The sequence below is a fragment of the Pinus tabuliformis genome, chromosome 2_2, assembly GCF_031772625.1.
Source record: "Pinus tabuliformis cultivar Carrire ecotype Pingquan chromosome 2_2, CPIR1, whole genome shotgun sequence".
In the NCBI taxonomy this organism is placed as follows: Eukaryota; Viridiplantae; Streptophyta; class Pinopsida; order Pinales; family Pinaceae; genus Pinus; species Pinus tabuliformis.
Window position 1 is genome coordinate 1,118,883,169 of NC_142300.1, and position 16,854 is coordinate 1,118,900,022.

Here is a 16,854-nt window from a genome sequence, read left to right on the forward strand (position 1 = left end):
AACACATCTCTTCTCAGAGATAAGCTACCATCGCCCTAGCTGGTTTATTTCCATTTCTAATTGTAAGCATATTTCAGTATTTTCCATTAATGAAATGAAGTATTATTTCCGCTACATCTTTGTGTATATGGTTATCTCTGTAATTTGTTGCGTTCCTGTTTAAATCCGGATCACATCCTCCAAGGACCTCGTTTCATAAATTTTCAAACTAGATACTCCAGGAACACAATATCATAATCTAAAGGCCACGTTTCATCCAATTTTCAAACTAGACTCATTAACAACATTGAAGTTCAAAATCAATCACCACTAAAATATATCCATCAACTATATCTGCATCAACCAATTACTGAAACTCAATCTGAATCAACCAAACTCAATCAATCACTGACAACCTCTGAACCTTTGACACAACTAGATCAATCATTCATTCATACTTTAATCAATCAACTACAATAGATAGATCAGTACATAGTTCTGAGTTACATTATCATTCAAATTCAGTTGTCATCTTAAAACCATGCTTCAAATTGTATACGCTATTTGGCAGAAGCCAACCTGCGTGTATACGCAGCTTCCCTGAAGAAAACCAGTGTGTAGATCTGCAAACACTTTGTTGCACTTCCAGACTTTAGACATAATCATACATAGAGGATAGAACATGTGTTAGTGATTAGATCTAGCCCATTCATTATCAGATCACATAGTGATAAGTCATTATGATCCTGATCCATCAGTAGATTTCATCCATCAACACTGAAGCTAATCACAATCAACCAATCTGAATATGTAGAATACTATCACCAAAACACAATGTAAAACCCAGAACTCTGCATCAACAACTAGAACCAATTGCAACTTCAAAAATCATAGATCACAAGGTATACGCTACTTCAATGTGTCGGACATGCGTGTATACACGCTTTTACCAAGGTCAACCAACTTATACATATGTAAATATTCATTCATAATTTTGCAACTATTCTAGACTTCAGTTATAACCAAATCATAATATTTACAGATCAACACATGTATCAATATACAAATCTAGAATAAACATAATCAAACCATATAATGATTATTCCTTCCAAGCCTTAATATCCTGATCCATCATTAGATCTTGTCCTCCATCAACCGCTAAGGCTCCTCCTTGGTTCAGATCAAGTAGAGCATCATAAACCCATAACCTGCATACTTGATCTCACACTTCATCAAATATTTCATACTTGCTTACTTCACTTTGGCCTAATGATCTTCTTCTCCTTATATAGGTTTAGGCCTCTCTCAATACCATGGTCCAAAACCACGTAGGATAGATACCTTGGACCCAATACCTAGGTTTAATACCTCGGACCAAATACCATGGACCAATACCAAAATACCATGGTCCAAATACCACAGACCAAAACTTAGTTTTCCGACATGTACGCACCTTTCCTTCTGTGAAAGTGCGTGTGTACGTTATACACGCTTTTGTATATAATGAACCTGCATGTATACACGAATTGGTATACAGTGAACCTTCGTATACCTTTCTTTCTTCATTCTTGCTGTTTACCTGCTATATTGTGATCTTTCATCTAAGAGAGTTGCCATCAAGGAAAACACTTGTGTCATAAATGTATCATAATGCCAACAAAACTTTGGTCTATCTGACCTAAAGAAATGAATTATTTAGTTTGATTTAAGATTTTATTAATATTATTCAAATTATTAAATTCTAAAACTAGATAATATTTTTCAAATTATGTGGAGATTAGATTAGCATGTTTCATAATAAATATGATTGTGTTAAGCTTTTCTTTTAATAAGTTAGATTGATAGATGTCTTAATCACATTATCAAAATTTGGTCCAATTTAATTTGAAGTGTTTAGTTAATTTCTTTAATTTTATTAAACATTCCATTAATATATTAAATGACCTTAATTTAATTACCAACCAAAATATTTCTACTAACTACCCACTTCTAGAATTTGCTTACCTTAAACAATCTTATGAACTTACTCAACTCGTAATTGTGAATGAACTCACAAAATTTTGAAGAAGAGAACTCATAGTAATTAAACTTATATTACCACTACCATCAATTATATTCCAAGTACTCCCAATAAATAATAAATAAAGTATTAGTTAAGAATACATGTAACAATATTAATATTAGTGAAAATATATATTAATACAATATTAATTAGCATCGCATGAATATAATAGAATGTTCTATTATAGTGAAAATATATATTAATTTCCAAGTTGAGGTCATTAAAAAAAAATTGAAGGTATAGAAATTATAAAGGGAAAAGAGGGAATGCTTGTATTTAATGTTGAAATATGGCAACAAGAATATTCCAATTTAATTTGTCCTTGAATCAAATTGTGAATTAAAATCGAATTTAGTCTTAACAGCTACTTGGAAATAATTAATTAATTAATTTTAAATTAATTAGTTGGAGAAATTCAAGTTAGAAGTCTTTCTGAAGTCATGCAAGAGTTATCGCTTAAATTGAAGAGATAAGATTGAGTTATATTTGAGTTGTAATTAGTTAACTTAGTTTACTAAGTTAAGTCCAGTTAAATTAGTTCCAAACTGTTTGAGGAACTAATAGTGAGTTAACAGCCAGTTGATGCATTAATGCGCTCAACCAGTGCTACTCCAGTTAACTAAAGATTCCCTCATCAGAAACTCATGCATGTCTATTCTGAGAAAGACCCAGTTGAGATAAATGTTCAAGGACATTGTACTATCAGTTGCATGTGTTTTCTCATGGAGAAAACTCATGCATGCAGTCAAGGATTTATCCTTGAGGATTGCGCAGTTTTGAAGGAGGTTTTCCACTTGGTAAAGGAGAATCATCCAAAAGGAACAACACAAGGAAATAGGAGCTTGGAGGGCAGAGAGGAAGGCTAGAGAGAAGCCAAGATTTCCTATGAGCATCTATGAGGATTGTACTGAGAACTGTCTAGCTATGAGAGCTAAGGCTTTGTATAATTCCTATGTATTTCCACCATGTATGATAATACAATAGTGTGGGGTTTTTAGCTGAGGCTTTCCCCAAAGTATTTTCATGTGTATTGTGCCATTGATTCTTCTTCTTTTGGTTATATTGTTCAGCTCAATCTTTAAGCTTCTGCAAATTGATAGTAGAAGTAGGTTATAGTATTCGGCTTTGATTTATATTGCATTATGGATTAACTTATCACAAATTTTCTACATGGTATTGGAGCTGTGAACAGTGTACTGAGAAGAGAATTTGAAGTTTGAAGTTTGAGGTTGCAAGTGCAAATCGAATTCATATCATACTTCAAGGTTTACCAACGGCATTCTATGGCTTGAGACTCAAGTATGCCTTGGAAGGTAGCTTGAATTACATAGCATGGAAAGATAGAATGGAGGTTGTATTAGAAGACAATGGCTTGAAGGAATTCATTGATCAAGAAATCCCAAAGCCAGCTTCAACTAATGCACAAGAGTTGGCTAAGTGGAAGAAGTGTGTGGTGAAGGCGAGACGGATCATCCTTGAGGGATTTTGAGACCATATTGTCTCGAGTCTCCATGGGAAGGATACTCCATTTTCAATGTGGAAGACATTGAAGGACCTCTACCAGAATAATAGCAACCAGAGGAAATTGGCGCTCAAGGATAAGCTTCGAAGAATCAAGATGGAGAAGGGTGATACTATTTCCACATATTTGAACAAGCTCACCACCTACAGAGATGAGCTTGGCAGTGTGGGAATAACTACTGCTGATGATGATATGGTGAGCCTCACTCTCCTTAGCCTTCTAAAGAGTTGGAATAGCTACCAGGACTCTATGAATGGAAGGGAGAAATTGTCGGATTGGGAATGACTGTGGTCGGATCTTATGGAGGAGGAGATCAGGAGGAGCACACAATATGGTTCTTCATCCAAGAATGATGATGAAGAAAATCTGGCCTTAACAATTAAGGCAAGGAAAGGGAAGGGGAAGGCTTCCCATTTCAGATCGAATTCTTCTCATGGAGGAAGATGTTGGGTCCCTATAATACTAGTGACTACCCCATTACTATTGTAGTTATACCCCTTATTAATATTGTTGTGCCCCTATTGGCCCCATATTGTTATTACTGTGCCCCATAGAATCCCTCTATTGTTATTTGTGTGGCTTTATATTATTATTGTTAGGTCAGCTGGATTATATTGTGACTCCTTAGACTCCTATATATAGAAAGGAGGTTTTGTCATTTGAATGATCCAAGAATTGTTCATTTATGTAATGTAAAGGAGGTTGCCCCCTCGAAGAGGCTGAATTCTAAGGCGTTGATCTATCTTTTCTATCTTTTCTTGAGCTGGTTTCATAACATTTGGTATCAGAGCTTTGGATTCTAGGGTTTCGCTGCTCCAAACAGGTCATCGTGGCATTTTCGCTATAACTTTTTTTCTGTGACGTTTCAGAAGTCGCAAAAAAAACCCATTTGAGAAGAAATCGCGCTAAACCTTGGGTCTGAATTTCAGATCTTTTCGTGCGACATTTGCGGAGATATGCTCTGAGGAAGTTGGTCTTTTTGCAGACTCCTGAATTACATTCAAAACAGGTGACCTAGGGAAAATCGTCATAACTTTCTCTCTGGGGATCGGATTGAAAATTCGTAAGAAGTTACAGAAATAGGACGGACTTTAGTTTCTTGTATGGATGTTTCAGATCCAAAGGTTGAAATAGTGACTCGTGGCACGTCGTACAAGTTCGCTCTACTGAACTAGTCTATAAGCAAGTCACAGTGGGAGATTTCACATAACTCTTCCTTGGAGAATCCAATTTGGGTCAGACTTGTGGAATTGGAAAGAGGACACATAGGGCTACTACAGCTCAGAAATTCAGAACTAGATGATTGCAAAGTACAGAGATACATCAGAGGCAATATCGAGCTCCTACAAAGTGAAAAAAGGTGTGTAGATTTTCTTAAATTTTTGCTTAAGCTTGGTTTGAAAATTTATTTTGAAGGATTTCAAAGGGCATAGTAGAGAATTATTATCAATAACTGATGCCTCGAGGAAAGAAAATGAAAACGCCTAGTAAGGAACCTGAAAGCTCTAGCATGACTCATGAAGAAGAGGAAGAAATGCAACATGATATATCAAAATTACAAGACCAAGTTCAACAACTGTCCCTTGCACAAAAATGAACAGAATCTAAGATGGATGGTTTAAAGAAAGATGTAGAAGCTAATATGGATGGTTTAAAGAAAGGTGTAGAAGCTAAGATGGACTGTTTAAGGAAAGGCGTAGAAGTTAAGATGGATGGCATGGAAGCTAAGGTGAATGGCATGGACGCTAAAATTGATGGCATGGATGATAAGATGGAAGAATTGAAGATAAATATGAATAACTTGCTACAAGAAATGGTCACTAAGGGTGAAAGGGTACTAAAGGAAACTCATGATGAGAACAAAAGAAATGTTAATCATGATTCCATAGACTCTAATGTTGGATCGAAGACTCACCATGTTCCAAAAATCGATATGAGGAAGTTTGATGGCAAGGATCCCGCCACATGGATATTACAGATGGAGCAATTCTTCGATCTCAATAATGTGCAAAACACACAAAAGGTACGTATGGCAACTTTATATTTGGAACCAAATCAGTTTGTATGGTATCAATGGCTTTGCTCTCGTAAACAATTTATCACTTGGGCAATTTTTACGGAAGAATTGATAGCACATTATGAGGATACAAAAAGCAACACTTTTTTAGCCAATTGATAAGTCTCAAACAAAAGGGTTCAATAATGGAGCACATTGAGGAGTTCCAAAAATTGAACATAAGGGTAAAAGATATTCCAGAGGAGCATAGGATTGATGTGTTCATAGGGTCTTTAAAGGATAATATCCAACATGATGTTCGCCTTTGGGAACCTGATTCATTAGAGAAGGCATTCAGGTTAGCAAGAAAAATGGAAAGCAAAATTATGGCAACCAGGAAGCATACCACTCACAACTATAAGATGGAAGTGTTGTTGCCCCTAGTCTTCCACAACCTATAAGGTTGACACCACAACAATTGGAAGAAAAAAGAGCAAAAGGGCTTTGTTACAGTTGTGATAGCAAATACACTAAAGGTCATAAGTGTGCTGAGAAGAAATTATTCTACATAGATTGTGAAGAGGAAGAAGAAAAGGAGCAAGAAAGGTCAAAAGAAGAGGATATACTCCAGGAACAAAGCCTAGATGAAGAACAAATAAATCCGACCATATCTTGTAATGCATTGGCAGGAATTACCACTCCTCAAACCATCAAGATAGAAGGACAAATCAAGAAGAAAAAGGTAATAGTGTTGATTGATTCAGGAAGCACCCACAATTTTATTCATTGTAAGGTAGCAAAAGAATTGAATTGCTTCCTATATCCAGCACCAGAGTGTCAAGTGATGATTGCAAATGGAGGAACAATAAATTGCTCTGGAAAGTGCCATAATATCAAGCTATCCATGGGAGAATATGTATTGACTAGCCCAATGCTTTCCATTCCAATGGGAGGTGCTGATGTTGTACTAGGAGTCCAATGGCTACAATCCTTGGGTACAATAGCTTTTAATTTTCAAGAACTTTTCATCAAATTTTCTACGGAAGGAAAGGAAGTTGAATTAAGGGGTATTGCAGGGAAACCAGGAAAGATAATCAGCTCTAATGGTATGACAAAGCTTCTAAAAAAGGAGCAAAGAGGTGTAATTGCACAATTATGTTCGCTAGATGTTTCCACATGAATCATCTATTTCTCCAGATCTCCAAAAAGTCTTGGACAATCATTCCAAGGTATTTGAGACTCCCAAAGGTCTCCCACCTATGCGTGATCATGATCATGCTATTCATCTGATTCCAGGAAGTGTTCCTCCAAACATCAGGCCGTACAGATATCCCTATGTCCAAAAGAGTGAAATTGAACGTATGGTTGCAGAAATGCTAGAGGCTGGTATAATTCAACCGAGTCAAAGTTCTTTCTCTGTCCAGTAGTATTGGTGCACAAGAAGGATGGATCATGGCGCATGTGTCCAGATTATAGGGAGCTCAACAAGCTCACTATTAAAGATAAGTTCCCCATTCCTGTCATTGATGAATTACTGGATGAATTGCATGGATCAATTTACTTCACCAAGTTGGATCTTCGTTCAGGATATCATCAAATCAGAATGAAGATTGAAGACATTCCGAAAACAGCATTTAGAACTCATGAGGGTCATTATGAATTTTTGGTCATGCCTTTTGGCCTTACCAATGCACCTTCAACATTTCAAGGTTTGATGAATTCAATTTTCAAACCATTCCTTAGAAAATTTGTGTTAGTATTTTTTGATGATATACTAATCTACAGCAAGTCTTGGAAGGATCATGTTGAACATGTTGACAGGGTGCTACAACTATTGGAGGAGAAACAATTATATGCAAAAAGATCCAAATGTTTCTTTGGAGTCCAGGAGGTGGAATATTTGGGTCATATTGTATCTCATGAAGGAGTTAAGGTAGACCCTAGCAAAATTAAAGCCATTAAGGAATGGAAAATCCCCACATCCATAAAGCATCTGCGAGGATTTCTGGGTTGACAGGGTATTATCGCAAGTTTGTTAAGAATTATGGGAGAATAGCAGCACCTCTAACAACATTATTGAAGAAAGATGCATTTTCATGGACTCCGGAAGCAACAAAGGCCTTTGAACATCTTAAAGAGGCAATGTGCCAAGCACCGGTCTTAGCTACACCGGACTTCACAAAAACCTTTATTGTGGAATGTGATGCTTCAGGAAATGGAATTGGTGCTGTTCTAATGCAAGATGAAAGACCCATTGCTTTTGAAAGTCGTCCAATCAAGGGAAAGTTTTTAAGCAAAGCTATTTATGAGAAGGAAATGTTGGCAATACTCCATGCACTTAAGAAATGGCGACCCTACCTAATGGGAAGACACTTCAAGGTAAAAACGGATCATGATAGCCTTAAATACTTTTTAGAACAAAGATTATCCTCTGAAGAGCAACAAAAGTGGGTCACAAAGATGTTGGGTTATGACTTTGAAATCATCTACAAAAAAGGGAAGCAAAATGTGGTGGCAGATGCACTCTCAAGAAAGGATGAGGATGTGGAAGCATTGTTGTGCGCCATTTCTATTATCCAACCAGATTGGATAAACGAAGCAAGGGAGGAATGGAAGAATGATGAAGAAGTGTGGGCACTTATTCGAAAGTTACAACAAGATTCCAGTACGTCTCATACATTTAGCTGACAAAATGATTCGTTATGGTACAAAGATCGCTTATACCTCTGTAAGAATTCCCAGCTAAAACAAAAGATTCTTATGGAATTGCACACTTCTCCCTTAGGAGGGCACTCAGGATTTTTAAAAACTTACCACAGGGTTAAGAAGGAATTTTTTTGGGATGGCCTTAAATCAGATATTCAAAAGTTTGTGGCGGAATGTTTGGTTTGCCAACAAAATAAAGTTGAAACAATTAAGACACAGGTCTATTACAACCTTTATCCATTCCAAGCCAACGTTGGGAGGAGGTTTCAATGGATTTTATCACAGGTTTACCCAAGTCTGAGGGAAAGAGTGTCATCATGGTGGTAGTTGACAGACTTACCAAGTATGCACACTTTTGTGCATTATCACATCCATTTAAAGCCAGTACAGTTTCTACTGCATTTATGGAAACAATTCAAAAGCTACATGGAAACCCAAAGATTATTGTAAGTGACAGAGATCCCATTTTCACTGGAAATTTTTGGACAGAATTATTTTCTTGTCTTGGTACTCAGTTAGCTCATAGCTCATCTTATCATCCTCAATCTGATGGGCAAACTGAGATAGTAAACAAATGTTTGGAAGGATATCTTCGTTGCTTTGTATCTGATAAACAGACACAATGGGTCAAATGGTTGCCTCTGGCTGAATGGTGGTATAACACTTCCTTCCATACAGCAACAAAAATGACCCCATTTATGGCACTTTATGGGTATCAACCACCATCCATCACATCATATTTAAGAGAAAATTCTAAGGTTCAGGCAGTGGAACATCACATCGAACATCAACAACAAGTCCTCCAACTCTTAAAGGATAACCTCGTGTTGGCACAGAATAGAATGAAACAACAGGCAGATCAACATCGCAGTGAAAGAAGTTTTGATGTAGGTGATTGGGTATTCCTACGGCTACAACCATATAAGCAAATGTCCCTCAAGCAAGCTAAGAAGGATAATAAATTATCACCAAAGTATTATGGTCCGTACAAGGTGTTGCAAAAGATTGGTACTATGGCATACAAATTGGAGCTTCCTGCAGCTTCTCGATTGCACCCAGTTTTCCATGTTTCATGTTTAAAGAAGGTTATAGGTGACAAGCTCCCAGTTCAAACAATATTGCCAGAACTTGACGAGGAAGGAAAAATTATATTGGAACCGGAAGCAGTCACAGAAACAAGAACTCGACAGCTACGAAATCGATCAATTTCAGAGTATCTTATCAAGTGGAAGAACTTATCCGCTGAAGATTCCACATGGGAGGATGAGAATTTTATGCAGAAGTATCCAAAACTACTCAAGCGTTGAGGACAACACTTTTTTTTAAGGAGAGGGGCATGTTGGGTCCCTATAATACTAGTGATTACCCCATTACTATTGTAGTTATACCCCTTATTAATATTGTTGTGCCCCTATTGCCCCCATATTGTTATTACTATGCCCCATAGAATCCCTCTATTGTTATTTTTGTGGCTTTATATTATTATTGTTAGGTCGGCTGGATTATATTGTGACTCGTTAGACTCCTATATATAGAAAGGAGGTTTTTTCATTTGAATGATCCAAGAATTTTTCATTTATGTAATGTAAAGGAGGTTTCCCCCTCAAAGAGGCTGAATTCTAAGGCGTTGATCTATCTTTTCTATCTTTTCTTGAGCTGGTTTCATAACAGAAGAAGGGTGACATGTCTAAAGTAAGATGCTTTAATTGTCACAATATGGGACATTATGTGACTAATTGCCCATCGAAGAAGTCCAATAAGGGCTCCTCATAAGGATCGGAAGGTGAGGCATTAGCCTCTCAGTTCGAAATGGACTTTACCCTCATTGCATGCTTGGTATCATCGATGATGAGTTGTGTCTGGTATCTTGACAGTGGAGCCTCATTCCACAAGACCAATGATAGAAAATTATTCAGTGCCTTGGAGGAGAAAGACCTCAAGATTGACATAGAGATGGGTGACGACGGAAGGTATAGTGTTTCAGGAGTTGGCATGGTTACTTTTCAGAGGGAGCATGGAGCTCCTTTCACCTTGAAAGATGTGATGTATGTGCCTGGACTGAAGAATAACTTGGTATCAGTCGCAATGTTGGAGAACAAAGGCTACGATGTTGTCTTCAGTAAAGGAAAGGTGTTCCTAAGACACATAGCCACGAGTCAGACCAAGAGGATAGGGATTCGGGTGAAGAATATCTATAAACTAGAGGTAGATGATTGTGCAACATTGAGTACGAAAGTAGAATTGGTGCAAAGCCAAGACATTGGCGAGTTGTGGCACAAGCGGTTGGGCCATTTGCATAATGGGGCTTTGAAGATAATGTAGCAAATATCTACAGGTCTTCCCAAAGGTAAACTTGAGCAAGTTGACACATGAAAAGGTTGTACCTTGGTAAAGTACACCAAGTCTTCCTTCAATGCTCGAGACAGTCGAGCAGAGGCTATCTTAGAGCGAGTTCATATTGATTTGTGTGGACCATTCTCGACGGAATCCACATTGAAGCAAAGGTATTATGTGATTTTCATTGATGACTATTCTGGTAAATATTGGATTTATTTCATGCAGAAGAAGCGACAACGGTGGAGAATATATCTCTCAAGAGTTTAAGGACTTCTGTGCAATGGAAGGAATTAAATGAGAGTTGACGACACCTCATAACCCACAACAAAATGGGGTGGCCGAGAGGAAGAACAGAAATATTGTAGGGGCAGCACGGGCAATGTTGCATGACCAAGGCCTACCACTTCACTTGTGGGCTGAGGCATGCAACACAATGGACTATTTGCAGAATAGAAGCCCGCATCGCATACTTGGGATGAAGACACCAAAGGAAGCTTTCTCCAATAAGAGACCAGATGTGGGTCACTTCAAGATATTTGGCTCATCAATATATTGCCATGTGACAAAGGATGCATGGAATAATCTTGAGCCGACAGCAGAGTTGTGGATATTTGTGGGGTACACTGATACACCTCACAACTATCGGATGTACTTGCCTACCAGTCGAGGGACAATGGTTTGCAGAGATCTCAAGTTTGATGAGCAGAAGGCCATGCAAGTTTCCCTTGAGAGGGAGCTCCAACTACAAGTTGTGGAGGAACTGTTGGTTCCTAAGGAGGAGGAGCCTCAGACTGATGTGGAGCAGCCGCATGCAGAGGTTCCAGGAGTGAAGACATCCACTCAAGCAGATTTTTCCAAAGATAGACGAAAGTACACAAGAGAAGCTGATAGATTGTTGGAGGATGCGAGAGAGAATGTGGGAGCACCATCTTCTCAACGCAGACAAAGGAGGTCACCTAAGAGGTACACTAGATACATGGCCCTTATTGGGGAATGTGTTGAGACCGAGTCATCTTCCTTTGAGGAAGCAGTGCAGCAGCCGATTTGGGTTGATGCTATAGTGGAGAAGTATGACTCCATAGTTCGTAACAGTTTTTGGGACGTGGTTCCGAGACCGAAGAACAAGTCAATTGTGAGTTCCCGTTGGCTTTACAAGGTAAAGCAAGCTATTGATCATAGTGTGGAGAAGCATAAGGCAAGATTTGTTGCCCGTGACTTTTCACAGGTCGAGGGGATTGACTATGATGAGACTTTTGCTCCTGTCACAAGGTACTCATCTATCATATCTATGTTGGCACTATCAGCACAAATGGGTTGGAAGATCCATCAGATGGATGTGAAGACTGCATTCCTCAATGGTCAGATTGAGGAAGAGGTGTACATAGAGTAGCTGGAAGGTTTTGAGACCTTTGATCGTGAGTCGCATGTGTGCTGACTCAAGAGAGTGTTGTACGGGCTGAAGCAAGCACCTTGTGCTTGGTACACCAGGATAGACAACTACTTCACCGGGTTGGGCTTCACAAAGAGTGAAGCGGATGCAAACCTGTACCACATCATGGTGAAAGGTAAGTTGTTGATCATCATACTTTATGTTGATGATCTCATATTGACTGGTGATGATCAGTTGATCGTGTCTTGCAAGGAGGACCTTGCAAGAGAATTCAAGATGAAAGACATGGGTCTCATGCATTACTTCCTTGGCATGGAAGTGTGGCAGAAGGATGGGGAGTTGTTTGTGTCTCAGGGCAAGTATGCCAACGAGATACTCAGGAGATTCCACATGGAGAAGTGCAAGCCCATGCAGACTCCTCTAGCAGGTAATTGGAGGAAGGAAGTTGTTACTTCAAGAGAAGTGGTCAAGGCTACTATGTACAAGCAGTTTATGGGTTCACTCATGTACTTAATGAACACACGACCAGATTTGTGCTATGCGGTGAACCAACTGAGTCAAGCGATGGTTCAGCCTACCAAGATGTTTTGGAAGGCGGTAAAGCATGTATTGAGATACCTCAGAGGCACATCTCAGTATGGATTATGGTACAGACGGACAGAGGGAGTGAAGCTATAGGGCTTCACTGATGCAGATTGGGCAGGGAGTCCATCAGATCGGAAGAGCACATCAGGAGGCATTTTCAACCTTGGGTCAGCTACAGTTTCTTGGTACAGTAGGAAACAGAGGTCAGTTGCACTCAGCTCGGCAAAGGTAGAATACATGGCTGCAAGTCAGGCAGCATGTGAGGCCATCTGAACGTGGAAAATCCTAGTTGGTTTGTTTGATCAGAGGATGGATCCAACTGTGATCTATTGTGATAATCAGAGTTGTATCAAAATCTCTGAGAATACAGTATTTCATGATAGGTCCAAGCACATCGACATCTGATATCATCATCTCAGAGACTGTGTAGTGAGGAGGATCATGTTGTTGCAGTATATTTCGACAGAGGAGCAAGATGTTGCCATTTTGACAAAGGCATTGTCAAAGCGTAAATTCGAGTTCCATAAAGATAGGATCGGGGTGGCAAATAATCCCTTTCTTTTTGAGAGGGAGTGTTGAAATATGGAAACAAGAATATTCCAATTTAATTTGTCCTTGAATTAAATTGTGAATTAAAATCGAATTTAGTCTTAACAGCTACTTGGAAATAATTAATTTATTTATTTTAAATTAATTAGTTGGAGAAATTCAAGTTAGAAGTCTTTCTGAAGTCATGCAAGTGTTATCCCTTAAATTAAGGAGATAAGATTGAGTTATAATTGAGTTGTAATTAGTTAACTTAGTTTACTGAGTTAAGTCCAGTTAAATTAGTTCCAAATTGTTTGAGAAACTAATAGTGAGTTAACAGTCAGTTGATGCATTAATGCACTCAACTAGTGCTACTCCAGTTAACTGACGATTCCCTTATCAGAAACTCACACATGTCTTTTTTGAGAAAGACCCAATTGAGATAAATGTTCAAGGACAGTGTACTATCAGTTGCATGTGTTTTCTCATGGAGAAAACTCATGCATGCAGTCAAAGATTTATCCTTGAGGATTGCGCAGTTTCGAAGGAGGTTTTCCACTTGGTAAAGGAGAATCATCCAAAAGTAACAGCGCAAGGAAATAGGAGCTTGGAGGGCATAGAGGAAGGTTGGAGAGAAGCCAAGATTACCTGTGAGCATCTGTGAGGATTGTACTGAGAGCTGGCTAGTTGTGAGAGCTAAGTGTTTGTATAATTCCTAGGTATTTCCACCATGTATGATAATACAATAGTGTGGGGTTTTTAGCTGAGACTTTCCCCAAAGTATTTTCATGTGTATTGTGCCATTGATTCTTCTTCTTCTAGTTATATTGTTCAGCTCGATCTTTAAGCTTCCGCAAATTGATAGTAGAAGTAGGTTATAGTATTCTGCTTTGATTTATATTGCATTATTGGGTTAACCTAGCACAGATTTTCTACATTTAATTGAAGTTTATAAATGTATTGAAATGGGCAAATAAATTATTATTGTTTTTTTCTTTATCATCAAATATATTATCAAATACAATGGTGATGAATCTTTATTTTGCAAATATATTATCAAATACAATGGTGATGAATCTTTATTTTGCAAGTGAAGAAAAAATAAAAAGAAATGATTGTATTTAGTTGAAGTTAATCCATTGGAATTCAAGATTAATTAAGGAAAATAATTTAATTAATCTATTGGAATTCTTTAATATTGATTATTCTTCAAGTTGAGGTTAATGCTGAAAATTTTGAAAGATGGGAATTAATGATTAATTATTTTTTTGGAATTTTTAAAAATTAATTAATTTATTGGGAAAAAGATTAATTAATCTATTGGAATTTTTGAAAATTGATTATTTCCAAGTTGAGCTCATCAAAGCAAAAAAAAATTGAAATTTATGCATGTGTAAATCTTCATTATTGAGGGAAATTAAAACTTATCCATGTGTAAATCTTCATTATTGCGGGGGAAGGGGGGAATATAATGGAATTACAAAGAGAAAAAGAATGGCTTCTATTTAGTTGAGGTTGAAGTTGAAACATGTATTGAAATTGACAAAGTATTCTTAATTAATCCATTGGAATCATTAAAATTAATTAATTGAGGTTGAAATTCAAACATGTATTAAAATTGACAAAATATTTTTAATTAATCCATTGGAATCTTTAAGATTAATTAAAGAAATAATTAATTAATTAATTAGAAAGAAATATTTTTAATTAATCTATTGGAATTCATGAACATTGATTAATCTCTAAATTGAATAAAAATAAATAAATAAAATCACATTTATAAATAACAAATCAAATCTACGTTTAGAAATAAAAGTTTACATTTCCCAATCCTCGTCAATAAAAAAATCATAATAAATTTTACCCAATTCTCAGCCTAAGAATTAAATATATATATATATTCAACAAACCATTTCCGAAACATTATAACGGGATCAAGACTCCTGCTCTAAACTAATTACGCTACCGTGCTTCTTACTCTTCTCACTTACCAAATAAATAAAAACTTTCATATTTTACTAATTTTGCGAAAAGACCACGTCTCGTGTCCGGTTTACAAAGATACGCGTCATGACTTAGAGAAAAGGAAAGCCCTGTCCCACACGTAAACCGTTATGGATTACGCGGTTTGGAGGGGCCCACCTCTTACCACGCATTTGACATTTTATCTGCCGTCTTCGCGTGGATCCAGAATCCTCAACGCGCTCTGGTTCGGTACCACACGTCCTCGCACAGTCGCACTCATTACCGAATCCCGCTCCACTCATTCCAATTAATTCTTTTAATTTTCTGTGCTGCGCGTGAACTTGACGCTGATGGGCGGGCATTGCTTTAAATCAGGGCAGAATTCCACTGGATTGTTAAGCTGCGTCGTGCACACTGCAGTTTGTTTGTTATTTGCAGTACGAATTATAGCCTGCTGCGATCGTATATATTGACTCTTTTTCCATGGGGTTCAAGAATACAGATTTAATGGCGGAAATCAGAGGGTTTCTCGGCTTTCCGGCGGATCAAAGCATGTTAAGCTTGATACTCAGGACCGTTTTTCTCTACGGGCTTTTCACTTCGCTGTTTCGATATGTTTTCCCGATGAAATTTAAGCCCTGTTTCGACAGCAAAGCTTCTGAAAAAGCTTTAATGGCGGATAATAAAATCGAGAGGGTTTCTGACGATGCGGTCGATGGAGAGGAGCTGAGGAGGGTTTTCTCGACCTTTGATAAGAACGGCGACGGGCTAATCAGCCAACAGGAGATGAAAGAGTCTTTTGAAAAGCTGAGGCTCTGCATTGGCGAAGAGGAATTGCTCCACACGATTCGAACCGTGGACGTCAATGGCGACGGGTATGTGGATTTCGATGAGTTCGTTGCGCTGTATGAATCGATGAGTGGTAAAGGATGTGAAAAAGAAGAAGCTATGGCGGATCATATGGATGGAGACGCAGATCTGGCTGAGGCGTTCGGCGTTTTTGATGAGAATGGAGATGGTTTGATAACGGTAGGAGAACTCCAGTCCGTGCTCAGGTCGCTGGGTCTGAAGGAAGGCCGAACGGTTGGGGATTGCAAGAAAATGATACAGAAAGTTGATAAAGATGGCGATGGGATGGTCAATTATACGGAGTTTAAGGAGATGATGAGTGCAGGGTTTGGGAAGATTTAGCCGTCAAATTTCATTGAAAGTTGCAGCAGAGATGTGAATGAATTGAATTCCTTGGTTTTGCTAGGCGCTGCAGATTGTATAGTTGCAGTGCATTGTTTTGTAAATGTGTATATAATTTCATTTTTTGGATTGTTGAAGTGGATTGTTCTGTAAATAAATTTATCTTATACGATAAGGAAGGTTTGAGGATGGAATTAGTTTTCAGAAGTAAATTATTTCCAAAAATGCTGAAACGGGAGCCACCTTGAAATAATTTTGATAATATCATTTTTTTTTTCAGAGAGAAAAGCATCATGATATTATATTAAGAGAATATAATGGGCTGATACATATAAGGCCATATCATTCTGGCCGTCTCATCCTGTAGATAATAACAGATAGGACTAATGCTGAAAAGATCTGAGCTGATACAAAAGGAATTCCAAATGTCAAAACAGATATATCATGATAAGTCCTTGAAAAACCATCCAAAAAGGAGAGAAGATCTATATGTAGAAAAAGTTCCACATAAACCACAGAAGAAACGATGAGAGAAGAATAGAAAAACCCGGATAACCAGCAGGATCAAGCAGGATCAAGCAAAGCGGATATAT

At 37.8% G+C, this 16,854-nt stretch overlaps 1 pseudogene; it reads left to right on the forward strand.

Moving 5' to 3' along the window:
- The first annotated feature begins 15,431 nt into the window (after window positions 1-15,431).
- On the forward strand, window positions 15,432-16,455 carry LOC149197319 (calmodulin-like protein 3 pseudogene; annotated as a pseudogene).
- Window positions 16,456-16,854: the final 399 nt, after the last annotated feature.